Raw genomic sequence first — 18,625 nt, forward strand, 5'->3', positions numbered from 1 at the left:
GTTGGGGTAGTAGGTGAGGACAAGAGGAACCCTATCCCTGGTAGGGTGGTGGGAGGATGGGGTAAGAGCAGACGTGCATGAAATGGAAGAGATGCGGGAGAGGGCATTGTTGATGGTGGAGGAAGGGAAGCCACTTTCTTTGAAAAAGGAGGACATCTCCTTTGTTCTAGAAAGTAAAGCCTTAACCTGAGAGCAGATGCAGCAGAAACAGAGGAATTGAGAGAAGGGGGTGGCGTTTTTTTACATGTAACAGAGTGGGAAGATATATAGTCCAGGTATCTGTGAGAGTCCATAGGTTTATAATAGACATCAGTGTCTATTATAACAGCTATCTTCAGAGACAGTGACAGTGAGATCAAGAAAGGAGAGGGAGATGTTGGAAATGGACCAGGTAAACTTTAGGGCAGGGTGGAAGTTGGAGGCAAAGTGGATGAAGTCAATGGGATCAGCATGGGTGCAAGAAGCAGCACCAATGCAGTCGTTGATGTCGTGTAGAAAAAGTGGAGGACAGCCACCAGTATAGGCTTGGAACACAGACTGTTCCACGTAGTCGACAAACAGGCAGGCATAGCTGGGACCCATGCGAGTGCCCATGGCTACCCCTTTTGTTTGAAGGAAGTGGGAGGAGCCAAAGGAGAAATTATTTAAAGAGCAGACAAGTTCTGCTAGGCAGAGGAGAGTGGTGGTGGAGGGGAATTAGTTGGGTCTGGTGTCCAGAAAGAAACAGAGGTCTTTGAGGCCTTTCTGGTGGGGGATGGAGGTGTCTAGGGACTGGTGAAAATAAGATGACCAGGGAACTTGAAATCCTTGAAAAGATCAAGAGCATGTGAAGTGTCATGGATGTAGGTAGGAAGGGACTGAACTAGGGGGAATAAAACAGAGTTGAGTTATGCAGATATGAGTTCAGTGGAGCGGGAACAAGCTGAAACAATGGGTCTACCTGGACAAGTGGGTTTGTGGATCTTGGGCAGAAGGTAGAAACGGGAGGTACAGGGTGTGGGAACTATGAGGTTGGTGTTGGTGGATGGGAGATCCCCAGAGTCATTGACTTCAGTGATGGTGTGGGAGACAATATCTGGTGTCCCTTGATGGAGGCCTGTATGAGCGGTAAGTAAGAAGAGGTGTTTGTGAGTTGGCGCTGGGTCTCAGCAAGTTAGAGGTCAGTATACCAGACTACTACAGCACCCCCCTTATCAGCAGGTTTGATGATGTTAGGATTAGTGCAGAGGGAGTGGGGAGCAAAGTGTTTGGAGGAGTGAGGTTGGAATAGGAGAGAGGAGTGTTGAAGTCTAGACAGTTGATGTCCCATCGGCAGTTGGCAGTGAGTAGGCAGAAGACCAGGGCAGAGTGTCCAGGAAGAGGAGGAGGGTTGAAGTCAGGAGAAGGGATCATCAGTATGGGGTGGAGAGCCCTTGCCAAAGGAAAAGTCTCGGAGACGGAGATAGCTGAAGTCATGGTGGGCATGGAACTCACCCAGGTGTGGGCGCAGGGGGGCAAAGGTGAGGCCCTTACTGAGAACAGAACCTTCTGCCTCAGAGAGGGGGAGGTCGGAGAGAATGGTAAAGACCTGACTTGGATGAGAGCTGGGATAGGAGGGAGGAATAGGGCTTGGTAGTGTCTGAGGAAATGGGACGTTTGGGCTGTTCAGGAATGGCAGGATGAGAGGAAGATGGAGCCTCCGAGGACCGAAGAGCTGGCGGCAGGACCTGAGAGAGATGAGATTGCAGAGTAGTGGGCGGGGAAGGGGAGATGGGGGTTCCAGTGGCAGCATGAAGACCCAGCCAGTAGGCCAAGGCCAGAGCTGGTGTTGGAGGTGGCACAATCTGCACTTTGGAGATATCTGTGGTCGTTGGAACCTGTGTTGATGGCAGTGGAGACCAGGTTTCGAATCTGTTCTAGATCGTTAGAGCCATTGAGGTCGACAGCAGGGTTCGCAGTCTGGAGACGTCTGGGCCTGCTGGCCTTGGAGTCAGCAGGTTCCATGGTCTGTAGACAGGTGACCTTCCAATCCTTGCCGGACATGAGAAAGTCAAAGAACCGGTGACTGAAATCGTGGATCCAGCGGAGGATAAAGTAATGGTCAGGTCCATTACAGGTGGCAGAGAGAGAATCCTGGAGTTGTGGAAGTGACTGGGATAGGGACACTAGATAGCTCCTCAAAGCGGAAAGCATTCTGCATAGAACGTGGTGGGAGAAGCAGTGGGAGAAACAGTCAATTGAACTTGAGTACCTGGGGTTCTCAAAGGGTCCAAACCAAGAAGCTTGAAAACGAATCTGAAAACCGTGTGGTACAAGTTGGCAGCAAAGACATGTTCCAGAAAGGATACGTGGCTGTGGTAATGGGTCTGAGTAAGCATGTGGTCAAAGATCGGAGGGCCACAGAGATCACAGAGGGGGAGCAGTGAGAGAGGGTTTCACTGCACTCCCGTCGAAGGGAAGATTTAAACTTCTTCAGGGTATGCATCCCTGGAAGAGACTTTGCAGTGTAGTACATAATTCTCTGAAACACATAGTTCTCCAAAACTTCCACCATCTCCAACAGGACCCCACCACCAAGCACATCTTTCCTTTCCCCTCACATTCTGCTTTCTGCAGAGATCGCTCCCTACACAACTCCCTTGTCCATTCACCCCTCCCCACTGATCTCACTCCTGGCAAGCCCAACAAGTGCTACACCTGCCCCTGCACCTCCTCCCTCACTACCGTTCAGGACCCTAAGCAGTCCTTCCAGGTGAAGCGACACTTCACCCGTGAGTCTGTTGTGGTCATATTCTGTGCTCTGAGCTCGCAGTCTGGTCTCCTGTATATCAGTGAGACCCGATGTAGACCGGGAGACCGCTTCGCTGAGCACCCACGCTCCATCCGCCAGAACAAGCGGGATCTCTCAGTGGCCACCCGTTTTAATTCCACTTCCGATATGTCTGTCTATGGCCTCCTCCATTGTTGTGATGAGGCCACACTTTGGTTGGAGGAACAACACCTTATACCGGGTAGCCTCCAACTTGATGGTATGAACATCGATTTCTAGAACTTCTGGGCATGCCCCCCAACCACACCCCCTCCCTCTCCTTCACCATTTCCCATCTGCTTTTCCCTCTCACACATTATCTCCTTGCCTGCCCATTGCCTCCCTCTGGTGCTCCTTCCTCCTTTTCTTCTTCCATGGTTCTTTCACCAATCAACTTCCCTGCTCTTTACTTCATCCCTCCCCCCTCAGGTTTCACCTATCGCCTGTTGTTTCTCTCTCCCCTCCTCCCCCCCACCTTTTAAGTCAACTCCTCAGCTTTTTTTTCTCCAGTCCTGCCGAAGGGTTTCAGCCTAAAACATCGACAGCAGTCTTTTCCATGGATGCTCCCTGGCCTGCTGAGTTCCTCCAGCATTTTGTGTGTGTTGCCTAATAGCAGGCTGATCAATCATGGGGAAGAATGTTTATCTTGGTCATTTCAATCAAATATCACTGTCAAAGCTCACAGTGGACCTGAAAACATATTCATGTTAATATACTGAAGACACAGAGACAGATGAAATGTTTTGTGAGTCTCATCAAACAACGAATTGAGCTATCAGTGGTTGTAGCTGATTAAAGTAATTTTAACTATCATTGATGAATAACCATGAGCTAAGAATGTTAAAGTCATGTTTAGAAATATTATTGGGGAAGTATGCAGAGATGTTAGAGAAAATACTTCCATGACTATTACAATTTATAGTAGTCATTGTTATGTCAAACCAGGTGCAAAATACAGTATATCTGCCATCAGCCTTGATGTTAACTATCTTCCAGGCTCATTGAAGAAGCAGATGGAGGAAGTATTAGGTATTTTGAATAGGTTCTAATGAAGACAAGCTGGAGTGACTGAGCTACATCATTGTGGTTGTACCAAACACAGTCAAGGCCTTCATCTCTGGTTACACTGAGCGAGGTAGTTGATGATGTACCAATAGCCACAGCCTACTTCAAAGATCGATATATTGGCAGGAGTTAAGTATTCACCAAAGTAGACCTCTCAAATGCTTGTGCTAAGTTGAATCAGGAGGATCAGAAATATTTGTCAATTTATGTACATAGGAGATGCTATTCATGCATATTTTATAGCGTGAGATTATACCAGAGGTCTGTCAAACTGCAATGGAAGATGTACTACAAGATATAGAACACTGCCCATGCAATCACGATGGAGGAGTAATAACCATAAGTACTGAGGAAGAAAATCTTGTTGTATTAGAAGAGAAATTCAAACAGTACATAAACACGTTGTAAAGGTCAAGAGAAGCAAGTTTTTACTCATACAGAAAGAATTGTTTACTTTAGACTAAAAGTAGATACAAATGGATTGCAACCAGTCAAAGTAAAAGTGGAAGCAATCATGAAATTAAGGAAACTTAAAAAAATAGAACATGGGTACTTTTTCTTGATACAGAATTAAGCTACCTTTTAGTCAGATTTTACAACTTTTCAGCCACACTTTGAGTACTGTGTGTCACTCTGGTTACTGCACTGTAAGAAAGATGAGAGTTTCTTTGAGAGTGCAGAGCTGATTCACCTAGATGGATTACAAAGAATGGATTGGATAGGCTAGGCTTGTTTTTCCTGAAGCAAAGGAGATTGGAGCATGGAAGATTATAAGATGATTATAGATGCAGTATATAGTCAAAATCTTGTTCCCATCATGGTTTGGGATGGGACGGGAGAGGTGGAAACAAATTTTAAGGTGAGAGGAAGGACATTGAAAAGGGGTCAGAAGGGTAAGTTTTTACACAGAGGTTGATTAATGTTTGCATCACACAGCCAGAGGAGATGATGTAATCAAATACAATACTAAGAGGCATTTAAGCAGACACTTAAATATGTAAGGTCTTTCAGGACACAGTCCTAATGCACCCAAATGGGATAAGTGAGGATGGGCAAAGAATAGCAAAAGCTATATGATTTATGTAAATTGGATCTTGGAAATAGTCTAGGTTATTTCACTACTATATAGCATAAATGTTGAAAAGTGTTTGGCAATTTAAATGAAGTGGAAGCTATATTAAAATATCTAATGGACGATAGTCCCGATAACAGTTAAAACAATTAAGTTCACTTCACAGACATTGACGGAAAATGGAAGGAAAGATTCATATTTAGAAGGAAGCATAGGAAATTGTCTTTGGAATGAAAAAATTCTGTCAGGTAAACCTTTGGTCAGAGACCGATGGGTTTTGTTAGCAATTCTTGTTTCAAAGTTGACAACCCCAAAGCAAAGGCTGGCTATTATTTTATTTAAATTGATTGGCATGATAGAGCATAAACATTTAAAACAAACTGCAATTGTAGTTGTGTTATCACTGCTATAACATGATATTTTAGACTCCAGTTGTGAAAACATGATCTTTACAGAAAAGTTAGTATACAATATATTGATATCCGATTTACTGAATGAGGCTTTAAAGATGCAATATCGTTTGTAAACACATATAAGGAAAAGAAAAAAATCAAGTGTTTGTATGAAGACTGAAGACTGTAATATAATCAATTATATGACTTGATTTAATAGTATGATTCTGTTTAATAGCAATAGAGGAGTTGAAAAGATTTTAGACGCCGCACACTGACCATTCTGGTGTTGCGAGCATAAGAAAATTGCCGGGACACACAGACTCTTTACAGGTGACGCCGGAATTGAAATCCAAACTCTGGCACCCGGAGCTGAAAAGAGCATCACGCTAACCACCACACTACTGTGTCAGGTGAGTCGATGGAAAGATTCAAGGATGTTCTTAAAGCTTCCCTGAAAAATTCCCACTGAATCCTGAAAATCCTGGCCATTCTCAGCAGCATATGGGGTGATACTGAGAACCCCATGCCCATTCACCAGGAGCATATGGATATCCACCATGAATTCCGGAAGGAGTGCATTACTTTACAGTCTATGCAGTCACTCGTCCAGTCAGTCACCTGCTGCCACACATATAGTCAAGTATGTGCATCCCATATTGGCCTCGTTAATCACATCAATGATCAGAATGAGAATGGCAGCTGGTTTTCCTTGATCCTGAGGAAGCACCGGTAGAAAATATCTAATTTAGGTCCTGTGTTAAACTTGATTACTATTGGAATCTTTCTCTTGGTGTGTTTTCCAAAATTCTCACTGATTTCTCATTGGGCAATCATGGTTATAATGAGACAAGTATGTGCTTAATATCATTTATTTCACGAAGTGCTCAAATAGAAATGAACAATGTGGAAGACTAATATCTGGGACTAGCTTGTCAGGCAAACCAGGAGATGAGACAACAGATCTCAACTCTGGTGGCAAGTTCACTTGCAGTTGAGGGCATATTGTATTTCTTCTTGATCCATTTCAGATTCAGAATCAGATTTAATATCACCAACACACGTCATGAAATTTGTTAGCTTTACCGCAGCAGTACAATGAAATAAATGATAAATAAATATAGAGAAAAAATGGAGTTACATAAATACATCTAATAAATAGTTGAGTTAAAATAAGCAGTGCAAAAAAGAAAACAGAAATAAAAAAGTAGTGAGGTAGTGTTCGTGGGTTCAGTGTCCATTTAGAAATCAAATGACAGATGGGAAGAAGCTGTTCCTGAATCGCTGTGATGTTTTAAGAGAACTACAGAGTTATCTGACCTTCTGCCGCAGTAATCAATATTTATGTTTTGGAAGAGTGATGGACATTTCTTCTTCTCTAAAAGTATCTCACAGAAGTGGCTCTGTTGTCTTAACAGCACATGTGTACAGTGTTTCTTCAAAAATGTTATCTAAACTAAACAGCACACATCAAAGTTGCTGGTGAACGCAGCAGGCCAGGCAGCATCTCTCGGAAGAGGTACAGTCGACGTTTCAGGCCCTCCATTTTTTCTCTATATTTATTTATTTATCATTTATTTCATTGTACTGCTGCGGTAAAGCTAACAAATTTCCTGACGTGTGTTGGTGATATTAAATCTGATTCTGAATCTGAAATGGATCAAGAAGAAATACAATATGCCCTCAACTGCAAGTGAACTTGCCACCAGGGATGAGATCTGTTGTCTCATCTCCTGGTTTGCCTGACAAGCTAGTCCCAGATATTAGTCTTCCACATTGTTCATTTCTATTTGAGCACTTCGTGAAATAAATGATATTAAGCACATACTTGTCTCATTATAACCATGATTGCCCAATGAGAAATCAGTGAGAATTTTGGAAAACACACCAAGAGAAAGATTCCAATAGTAATCAAGTTTAACACAGGACCTAAATTAGATATTTTCTACCGGTGCTTCCTCAGGATCAAGGAAAAGCAGCTGCCATTCTCATTCTGATCATTGATGTGATTAACGAGGCCAATATGGGATGCACATACTTGACTATATGTGTGGCAGCAGGTGACTGACTGGACGAGTGACTGCATAGACTGTAAAGTAATGCACTCCTTCCGGAATTCATGGTGGATATCCATGTGCTCCTGGTGAATGGGCACGGGGTTCTCAGTATCACCCCATATGCTGCTGAGAATGGCCAGGGCTTTTCAGGATTCAGTGGGAATTTTTCAGGGAAGCTTTGAGAACATTCTTGAATCTTTCCATCGACTCACCTGACACAGTAGTGTAGTGGTTAGCGTGATGCTCTTTTCAGCTTGGGGTGCCAGAGTTTGGAGTTCAGTTCCGGCGTCACCTGTAAAGAGTCTGTGTGTCCTGTCCATGGAACACATGGGTTTTCCCAAGTGCTCCACTTTCTTCCCACAATCCAAAAATGTAACGGATAGGTTAACTGGTCATTTTAAATTGCTCCATGGTTAGGCTAGGGTTAAATTGGGGTTGTTTGGGTTGTTGGTGCAGCACGGCTCAAAGGGCCTTCTCTGAAATAACTAAAATAAATAAATAAAGAGCTTTCCTTCCATGCTAGAACAGAGTGCCTGTTGAGGGAATGTGGAGTTGAGCGTGTGGGTGATCTGCTGAAGGGAGTCGGCTGTGGATAACTGCAGGTTTGTGCTGGGAATGTCAGTCTGGAAGAGAACACCTGCAGTGGCTTGTTTATTTTTCCGGTTGATATCATATTCCACAACCGGTTATACTCCTGCTGATCACTGATCTGTAGAACGTGACTGAGCTTTTTTCAGCCAAGGGGAGTAGAGAGAGGCAGCTGAGATGCAAAGAAAATTCTGATTCATCCTAGGAAAAGAAAAGTTTTAAACAACATGACAAAGTTTGTGTGTTAACTTTGTCCAGAAAAGCTTAACTATCGGAAATGGGACGTTGGAATGATGATTGGGTTACATGGTGCAAAGAGAGATTTTGGGAAAATAGGACACCAAGTTAGAAATGTGAACATAAACCAATTAATTTCTGTAAGAGGGAGACAAGAGCTGATCAAAGAGTTGATCCAATAGAGACGATGACAGAAATGGCAAAACGCATCACTGAACAGAGTCAGGAAGCAAATGACAGTATTGTGTCCAAGAAGGGAAATGTGTTGAGTTGAGCCCTGTGCAGATTGCAACAGGAGAACTCTCAATTTATTGCAGCAGCTGACATTTTACCCTGTAACAATCAAGGAAGGATGTGAGCATGCAAAGGCTTCCTCTGCATGGCAACCAGAGAGCAGCATCATACGCTGCATTTAAGAGGGAGACAGGGGATATAATGATCACTTAGCTTCTCCTTGGAGAGATAGAGATGGAGATAGAGAGACAGAGATTAACAGAGAGATGGGGGGCAAGAGAAGTAAGGGAAAAGAGAGAGTCAGAGAGAGAAAGAATAAGGAAATGTTGATGAATCAGATAAATGCTTGGAGGGAAAATTTGCCTACAACAGAGCAATGATGTAAAAATATCAAGACGTGTCAATGTGACCTTTACAGCACTATAAATACTAATTTAATTGTGACAGTCACTCAGACACACACCCTTGCACATTTCCACCTCCTCCTCTCTTCTTCCTTTATCCTACCCATGAATATCTGCCTCCTGCATATAGATAAGGCCTATAAAAATACAATTAAAAAGTACCTTGCTTCATATCTTCTGCTGAGCCAGAAATTGCTACTGTAAGAAAATGTACTTTCTCTGGCACAGCACCTCATCAGGTGAGAGGAGAGAAATCTCCTTTTCGTAAGGAGAGGGGCCCTCAGGATGCTCCTTATATCATTTGCTGAATGATTAAATTCTCCAAAAAACACTCTTTGATAAATTGAGCACAATCTGAGCATTTTGAGATATGCGATCAACTTTCAGTCAAATTTGGAGCAACCTCGTGAAACGTCCTGTAGTGAGTCAAGCAGCCATTTAATGCTTCTGAAAATGAAAACTTCACAAGTTGTACTGATCTATCAATCAAGTGTTGTTTTCTGGATCTGGGAGCTGTAATTAATATCATTTGTGTATTTTACAACAAATGATATCGTTTCTTGTACATCTGATGCTGGGAAAACTGCGGACAAAGTCGAATGGATCCCGTACTGAATTACTTGATCTAATTTTGCATTTGGGTTATTTTCACAATGATGACCGTAAATATAATACTTGTTCTATGAATTATTTGATTGTATACAATCAGATAAAAATCTTCTGATATGCAACCAGATCCAAGTGACAGCAATTTCCTCACTCCATTTAATATTTCTGATTATAATGATAATTTATTGTAATATGTTTTGCCCAGAATTTCACAAATAACTTCGCTAAGTTGAAAGTTTCATGTAAGGTTCAGGTGTGAAGATATACATGCTTTGATTCTGGCTATGTACCCCCCTTAATCAAAACTGCACCTCAGAACCACCAACAGAACACCAGGCTCGAGGACAGGTTCCATCCCACTATTATCAGACTCTGGAATGGACCTCTCATATGCTGGAGATGAATTCTTGATCTCCATACCTGACTCATCATGGCCCACGCACTTTACTTGTTTACCTACATTGCATTTTCTCTGTAACTGTAGAACTATACTCCGCATTCTACCTTCTTTTTTACTACCTTATGAATGGCACGCTCTACCTGGATGACGCACAAACAAAAGTATTTCACGATATTTTGCTGCATATGGCAATAATAAAGCAATTCCGTTCTGGAAATCTTGACTTATAATGCTTATCCGATTAAATATTGTTGATGGTAATCCTGAATAGATCAGGATAAAAATCCCATTGCATTGCATTAGAACATCTTTTACTTTGGTTGTCTTGAACTGCATAGCAGAAAGGTGGTTGATATATGAAACAGAGTTACCAGAGGAAGCTATAGTGGTAGGAACAAATATAATTTTTAAAGATACATTTGGACAGGTGTATGGATAGAGAAGGCCAAGAAGGTAAGGGCCTACTATAGGCGAAAGGGACTGGCTTAGATCAACATCTTGGATGGCATAGCAAGTTGGGCTATGTCTCTGTGACTCTAAACATAATTATCTAAATAGTAAGTTGTACAAATGATACAGATGAGATATCTTCTGCACATAAGGTCTGTTTAGCCATTCAAGATGAGTCCAGCAGGATTCTCATACCAGTCTGGATATCTTCGCACACTAATATTAGGAGTGGCAACACACACACAACGTGCTGGAGGAGCTCAGCAGGCCAGGCAGCATCTATGGCAAAAATGTACATTTGACATTTTGAGCTGAGACCCTTCAGCAGGGCAAGTCCTGCTGAAGGGTATTGGCCCAAAATGTCCACTGAACAATTTTACATAGATGCTGCCTGGCCTGCTGAGTTCCTTCAGCATTTTAAGAGTGTTGCTTGGATTTCCAGCATCTGCAGGTTTTCTCTTGTTTGTGATTGTGTGTGGAAAGCTATCTGATTATATGTGGCCAAACTATAGTAACTCCAGGGTCAGCAACAAAGTCATTCCTTGATGAAGGATATCTTCTGGGAAGTGGGTGCTACCTGTGTAACACCCTGGGAAAGGTTTCACTGCTAATGTAATGGTTTTTCTGGAGCAGCAGTGTTTAGGTTATGGCTAGAGATAACGGGGGCTTTGGAATGTGCGGCGTCCAATGAAGGGAGGGTTTTTTTCTTGTTGTGTGCCTGAGACTGAGGTGATCTGGGTCTTTTGTTCAGAGGAAGATGAAGAGAGAAGATGCCAGAAAGGTGAGGTCGCAGACACCAGAAAGGAGAGGACTTGGAGTGGGGCCGGGAGTTGACGAAGCCCACAGGAAATCGATGGAGGACCAACGGAAGGGAAACTGTGAGCTCCAACTTGTGCACATTAGACTGTTCCATTAAAATGGGCCCTTTTCTTTTTGTTTTTCTTTACTAACCCTTTAGTCAAATTAAGAATTATAGAGCTAAATCATTTAATTGCATATGGTGTACTCTCTGTTATTTTGTGGTACTGATTTGTAACGGGGGAACAGATCACACAGCATCCACACAAGCAAGAGATTTTGCAGTTCATATTTCACATGTTTGGCGAGGTCAGATTCTGTCTTCCCTATACTTACGCAGCCAACAGAACCTGAGGGTTACAATTGTGGGGACTCGTCCGGGATCAATTTCGTTTGATGCTGTGTGATTGCCCTGTGCATTGAACCAATGGGTTGTGTGTTTAAGTCTGTGCTAGTATGGATGCTGCTGGAGTTGAGTGGTGTGCATCCACGGGGTTACCAGTAACGAATGCATGCGTGTTGAGTGGGGTAGATATTTGTATTCCAGATGAATTGTTAATTCGACTTTGAAGTACTGTTAAAACTGTCAGTAAAGTTACTATTGTGGGATTGAAGTTTGATAAAATGGTGGGCACAGACCTTGTTTTATTTCAAACTAGGACTGAAGTAACAACAGTGGAACTGCCTGGTGCTACTGAGGCCCCAGGAGAGGGGGGCCGTGGAATAAAGACCATCCCCGAGGGGGAAGAGGAGTATGAGACTTGTGCAGAGCAGACCTCTCAGTTGTTAGATGAGCGGCAGTGCTCTGATGACGTAAAGAGACAGAGATTGTTTGAGAGTTTGAGGGGTTGTGCTGCTGACGTTCTGAGAGCTGTAAAGTCCCAGTAACCCCTTGCCACTGCTGCCACTTACATGCAAGTACTGAAAAATGCGTTTAGCACGACAGGAAGTCCAATGGAGCTCACGATGGGGTTTCAGGACACACGTCAGGAGAAAGGGGAAAAGCTTTCTGCCTACATCTTTGGGCCAAAGAGGCAGCTAAATTGCTTGCAGCACAGAGGGGTCATTCAGGCGGCTGAGGTGGATCAGTTAATAATGGACCAGATAGCAAAGGGCGCCCAGTCCCAGGACCTGATCGCTTGGGGTCTCCGACTACCTCGTAAGACGTGCCCCCGACCCTCGTTTGTTGAGCTGATCAGAGAAGTACGGGAGGAGGAGAACGCATTGGAGGCACAGGAGGGCTCCGTCAGCAGGGTACAGTCCTCGGTAGTAGCCGCTTGTGTTGAAATGACCACAGATAGCCCAACTCGGGGAGTGGTAAAGGAGATCGTGGCAGAGTTGAGAACTGAGCTTTCTCGGTTGTTATCAGTGGGTGTGGCCCCCCCATATGATGGAACTGATAGGGAGGCAGACCCCCTAAAGGGAAGGACTACACAGAGGACTGCTGGTAACCGGGTTCCGCGAGAAGGGGAGCGGCCGGTATTGTCTGTTATAACTGTGGTGAAGAGGGGCACTTCAGGTGGGAGTGTGAACAATGGGAAACCCCTTGGAGAGTGAACCCCCAGGTACCTAAGCAGAGAGAGATACCAGGAAACTTAGAGGATACTCAGTGAGGGAATGGCCTGGTTTCTCAGGAGGCACATGTTCCCAGCAATATACCAAGGAACCCTTGAAAGTGAAAAACCCTATTCCTGAAGGCTTAGTGGGGACAAGCTCCAGTGTATCGCGACAGATAGAGGGTGTTTATGCTAGAGCCATACTCGACACAGGGTCGCAGGTCACTTTGCTGTACCGTTTGTTTTACAATTGGTATCTGACACATTTACCATTGATGCCACTCAGAGCACTGGAGATCTGGGGTCTAGTGCTGGTGATTATCCATACGATGATTACTTGTCAGTGAAGCTGGAGTTCTCGGAGGCCGATGTGGGAGTGTCTGAGGTCCTTGATACATTAGTGCTGGTTTGTCTGGACCCTGTTGAGAAGGGCGGCATTTCAATTCTTGAGGGGACCAACACTCCTCCTGTGAGGAGGCTCATGGGAGCCTGCAAGGAGAAAGCTGGAGAGAGCTTTCTGAGAACATTGTGCATTCACCTGGTGTTTCGACCTGTTTTGCGGAAGTGCGTGGCTGCATTGGGCTGGATAACGAGTTTAGATGAGGGACTGTGTGGTTCACCCAGTTGAAGCCATTTGTATCACAACCCAGGAAAGTAGCGAGAGTGATGGGTACCCCCAAATTTCCTGAAATGCCTGAGGGCGAGGTCCTCTTAGTGGACACTCCGGAAGACCATGAGGAGAGAACAGGATTACCTGCTGGGATACTAGTGAGGCCCGAATTGCAGAAGCCCTCAGTTGTACAGGCGCACAGGATGGCAGTGATTGTCAGGAACACTGCGGAGAGGAAGGTCACCTTCAAGCGGGGGATGCCCCTGGCGCGCCTGTTCCCGGTGACGATAATGTCTAGCGTCCCAGTGAGACAAGTCAAGACGCAACCCTCTGCAAACCGGGGAAAGTTGACTGCTGAGTCATTCAACCTTAGGGACTCCCCAGTACCTGCGGGTTGGAAGAAGAGGTTGATAGAGAAGATGTTGAAACTGGAAGATGCCCTTTCCACTGATGAGTTTGATGTGTGTTGTTCCAAGAGCATGCGTCACACTCTCCGTTCAGAGAGAGGTCACGATGACTGGCCCCTGCAGAGGTGGAAGACATTCTGCAGCATTTGTGTTAGTTAGGAAGCTGGGATCATCACCGAGTCCAGAAGTCTCTATGCATCTCCAATAGTAGTGGCCAGGGAGAAGAATGGGAAGGGACGGATGTCTGTGGACTATAGGACACTGAACCGGCGTACCGTCCCCGACCAGTATACAGTACAGTCCCAAGGATCAAAAACACGCTGGCCTGTCTGAGTGGTGCGAAGTGGTTCAGCGTGCTGGACTTGAGGAGTGGATATTCCCAGATCCCCATGAGTGAGGCTGACAAAGAGAAGACGGCATTTATATGTTCCCTGGGATTCTTGAAGTTCAAAAGGATGCCCCAGGGCATATTAGGAGCCCACGCAACCTTCCAGCGTGTCATGGAGAAAACGGTGGGGATATGAACTTGCTTGACGTATTGGCGTATCTGGATGAACTCATAGTATTTGGGTCCACCTTGGAGGAAAATGAAGTGAGGCTACTGAAGGTGCTAGGCCATCTGGAAGCTGAAGGGTTAAATTTTTCACTGGACAAGTGCCAATTCTGCAAGACATCTGTTCATAAGACCATAAGACCATAAAATTTAGGAGCAGAAGTAGGCCATTCAGCCCATCGAGTCTGCTCCACCATTCAATCATGGACTGATCCACTTCATCCAGTCATCCCCACTCCCCTGCTTTCACCCCATACCCTTTGATGCCCTGGGCACATAGTCTCACAGAGTGGAGTAGTTACAGATCCATCTAAGATAGAGGCAGTGACCACATGGCCAAGGGCCCAAACTGTGAGCACTTTGCCCTCATTCCTTGGGTTCTGTGGGTACTACTGGAGGTTCGTGAAGAGCTAAGCGAAATTGAGTCACCCTTTAAATCAGCTTCTGTGGACAGAAAGGAAGGAGTACAAAATGAGAGGAGGGTAAAGAGTACCTTAGCCTTTCAGAGCCCTTTGGACCGAGGTGAGATGTGAAATGTGAAGAGGCCTTTCAGTCGCTGAAGGAGCTGGTGACACAGGAGTCTGTGCTGGCTTTTGCAGACCCCCAGTTGCTGTGTGTACTGCATACGGATGCCAGCAGAGAGGGCCTAGGGAGTGTCCTGTATCAGGATCAGGGCACCAGGTTCAGACTTGTTGCGTTTGTCAGCCGGAGTCTTTTGCCCTCTGAGAAAAACTATCCCACACACAAGTTGTAGTTTCTAGCATTGAAATGGTCTGTGGTGGATAAGTTGAGTGACTACCTCTATGGTGCCAAGTTTGAGTTGAGGATGGACAACAACCCCCTAACTTATATCCTGACCTCGGCGAAATTGGATGCCACAGGGCCATCGGTGGTTGGTGGCATTGTCTGCCTATGGTTTCAGCCTGAAGTACCGGCTGGGAAGTAGGAACATTGACGCTAATGCTTTGTCCTGACGTGCGCATGAGGGTCTGGACAAACAGGAAGAGTGGGAGAGCGTTCCTGCCCTGGGAGTGAAGGCCATGTGTCAGTTTGCCATCATGGTGAAGGCAGTTTGAAGACAAGGGCAGGATCGAGTGGTAGATCAATTGGGAGCTGCTGATGGTGCCATTTCACAAGTTTACTGTAACCTGACTGCTCTGGAGACAAACCTGTTGCTGGAATTGAGTTCTGGGGAACTGGCAGCTGCTCAGCGAGATGACCCGGGCATCGATACCATTTGGTCAGCGGTGTTATGGGAAAAGTTTTTCACTTGTTATGGCCTTCCCAGGTGGATACTAGTGATCAGGGATGGGGTTTCAAGAGTAGGCTCATCCACGAGTTACTGAGCATGCTCGGATTCAAGAAGTTGAGGACTTCTGTTTATCACCTGCAGTGATCCCCAGCCTGAGAGGTTTAATCAGACCTCGCTAGACGTGCTTGGAACCATGGAGATCAGCAAGAAGAGCAGATGGAGTCAACATATTGGACATCTGGTCCATTGCTACAACTGTACCCGTAATGAAGCTACCAGGTACTAGCCATATTATCTGATGTTTGAGCGCAAGGCGAGCTTGTCCATCGCCCTTTGTTTTGGGACTGACGAGGACGACTTACCACCGAAGACTTATCTAAAGTATGTGTCTGATATGAGAAGGGAGCTGAAAAGGGCTTATGAGTTAGCTGGGGTCGTGGCTGCCAAGTAGAATCAAGGAAATAAGTGGAGGTATGATTAAAAGGTTAGGTTCTCCCAGCTCATGCCGGGAGACCGAGTCCTCATAAGGAATTTGGAGCTACCTGGGAAGCACAAGTTGGCTGTTCGCTGGGCGGCTACACCCTATGTGTTGGAGAGTCAGATGCCAAACCTACCTGTATTCCAGGTGAAACCAGAGGATGGGAATGGGCCTGTCAAGATTCTCCATCGGAACCACCTTCTGCCTCTGGAACAAGAGGTGCAGATTGACCCAGAGCCTGACCTGGAGCCTACACCTGGTAAGAGGACTCTGAAGTGGCGCAGGGGGACTGAAGGTCAACAGCAGGAGAGATTAGATCGGCCCTGCCCCTGAGTGGGACACTGATTCAGAGGATGAGGGAATGGGGGTGTGGTATATGCTGCCTTTTGCTAACACCACACTGATTGAGGAAGAGGCTCCCAACCCTTCTTATGCTGAGTCAGGTGAAACGGGCGGGGGGGGGGGGTGCTATCTGTGGACAGCCTGGGTTTCAGCAGGACCCTGCAAGGGATGAATTAGGGCTCAGCCAAGGGACAGAGGGGTCCGAATTGCAGGTGGGCACGAGTGATCGACCAGGGGAGGCCTCGCCAGGTAGACCAGAAGTACCCCCAGTAGTGTCGCAACATGAAGCAGTAGATGAGGTGGTACGGAGTTCGCAAAGAATCAGGAGACCACCAAATAGGCCGGCTTATGTAGCACCGGGGGAACAGAGTGTGGCCCCTACTGCTTTGGGGAGCTATGTCACTGCCTTTCACACCTGGGTTGGACTTGTGTGCTTGGCAGGAAGGGTTGGCAAATTATCCCAGCATCATGAGAACATGACTAAATTTGGTGGGAAAAGAGTGTAGCACCCTGGGAAAGGTTTCGCTGCTAATGTAATTGTTTTTCTGTAGCAGCAGTGTTTGGGTTATGGCTAGAGATAACAGGGGCTTTGGAATGTGCGGCGTCCAATGAAGGGAGTGTTTTTTTTTCTTGTTGTGTGCCTGAGACTGAGGTGATCTGGGTCTTTTGTTCAGAGGAAGATGAAGCGAGAAGATGCCAGAAAGGAGAGGTCACAGACATCAGAAAGGAGGGGACTTGGAGTGGGGCCGGGTGTCAACAAAGCCTGGGGAAATCGATGGAGGACCAATGGAAAGGAAACCGTGAGCTCCAACTTGTGTACATTAGACTGTTTCATTAAAATGGGCCCTTTTCTTTTTGTTTTTCTTTACTAACCCTTTAGTTAAATTAAGAATTATAAAACTAAACCGTTTAATTTCATATGGTGTACTGTCCGTTATTTTGTGGTACTGGTTTGTAACGGGGGAGCAGATCACACAACATCCACACAAGCAAGAGGTTTTGCACCTCCGATTTCACACATTTGGTGGGGCCAGAGACTGTCTTCCCTAGACTAACGCCGTCGGCCGAACCTGAGAGTTACATCTGTTTTCAACGTACCAAGCTTTCTAGTGCAAACTGTCTTCATAGAAATTAAATACACACCTCAAGCACTCAAGCATCTACTTGCACTCTTAAAACAATTTCCTTCGTTTTTATCTCAGTTTATTTTGTACAGTCTGTAATGGTGGCAATTAGACAGAAACTCCATTTGTGTGACTATATCATCTTCAGCCCTGCAACTGATCTGGAAAAGTCACGGCAGATATAACATCAGCAACAGTTAATCCTAAAAAGAGAATTGACAGTCCAGATTCTTCTATTGATAAGCTATATCTACTGTTAAGTAAATCCCACACAAACTGAGAAGGCCTATGTTTGAGCCTTGTTATGAGGCTGGTTAGCTTATCTCAGCCAGGGTGATGATAAGTCTGCTGTTGCAATTGACCTCAGTACTGCATTCACAAAAAAAATATGTCAGCCATGGTTCCTGTTTTTACTGCAACTATGCGATCTTTGCTATTTATACATATGGTACTATGTGTAGAATGAAATAGATATAGATAGTGCCTGTGACCTGTTATAGATAGGTAACTTGCCAACATTTTAAGTGAAAATCAAAAAAAAAGCAGATGAACCAAGAAGGCAGAAGCATTCTGTAATATCAATTAATTCAATTTTCAAATAGATATTTGAGTGTTATATGAAAGCTGCACATCAAGCTCCCTGTGTTGTAACACGTTGAATACTCCCTTCACTCTTTGAATAAAGGAAGTTTCTTGCCAGTTCCTTATTAGACTTACTAGTCACACATATATATTTATGGCTCTTAGTTTTGGAATGCCCCACAAATGGACACGTTGTCTACTAAACATCTACCCTATCAAATGTATTTTTAAGATTCTGTCAGTACCTCCAGTTGAACTCTGTCTTTTTGTGTGTTTGCCCCTAGCTGTCAGTTGGTAGTTTTGTATTGCCATGTGCTCCTGTCCCCACTCCTGCTCTACTCCGGCCACTGTATTACTGAGTACTCCATCTCTCATCTGCTCCTCATTATTACCTGTATTGCTGCCACTTGTGTCTCATTGTGCTCCACCAATCACCTGCCTCTCTGTTTATTGCCCAGTGTATTTTAGTCCTGTGTTTTCAGCATTTGATGCCAGATTGTGCCAGTAAATTTTCTTGAGTTTTTCCAGCATTTGTATCTGTACTCTGTCTGTCTTAATATCAACTCTGCCTGTTTCCTGATTCTGGTTTTTGGATTTCTCTGGATGTTTTGATCTCTGCCTGAACTT

At 44.9% G+C, this 18,625-nt stretch overlaps 1 long non-coding RNA gene across 1 annotated transcript in view; it reads left to right on the forward strand.

The window, feature by feature from the left end:
* LOC134357576 (uncharacterized) overlaps positions 1–17,194 on the forward strand; it is a 52,882-nt gene extending 35,688 nt beyond the window's left edge. The window contains exons 2-3 of the long non-coding RNA XR_010020659.1: positions 11,048–11,174; positions 16,967–17,194. This is a non-coding gene — a long non-coding RNA (uncharacterized LOC134357576). The remainder of the gene's footprint in view (positions 1–11,047; positions 11,175–16,966) is intronic.
* The last annotated feature ends 1,431 nt before the right edge of the window (positions 17,195–18,625 follow it).

This window comes from Mobula hypostoma, chromosome 16 (genome assembly GCF_963921235.1).
Source record: "Mobula hypostoma chromosome 16, sMobHyp1.1, whole genome shotgun sequence".
Lineage (NCBI taxonomy): Eukaryota > Metazoa > Chordata > Chondrichthyes > Myliobatiformes > Myliobatidae > Mobula > Mobula hypostoma.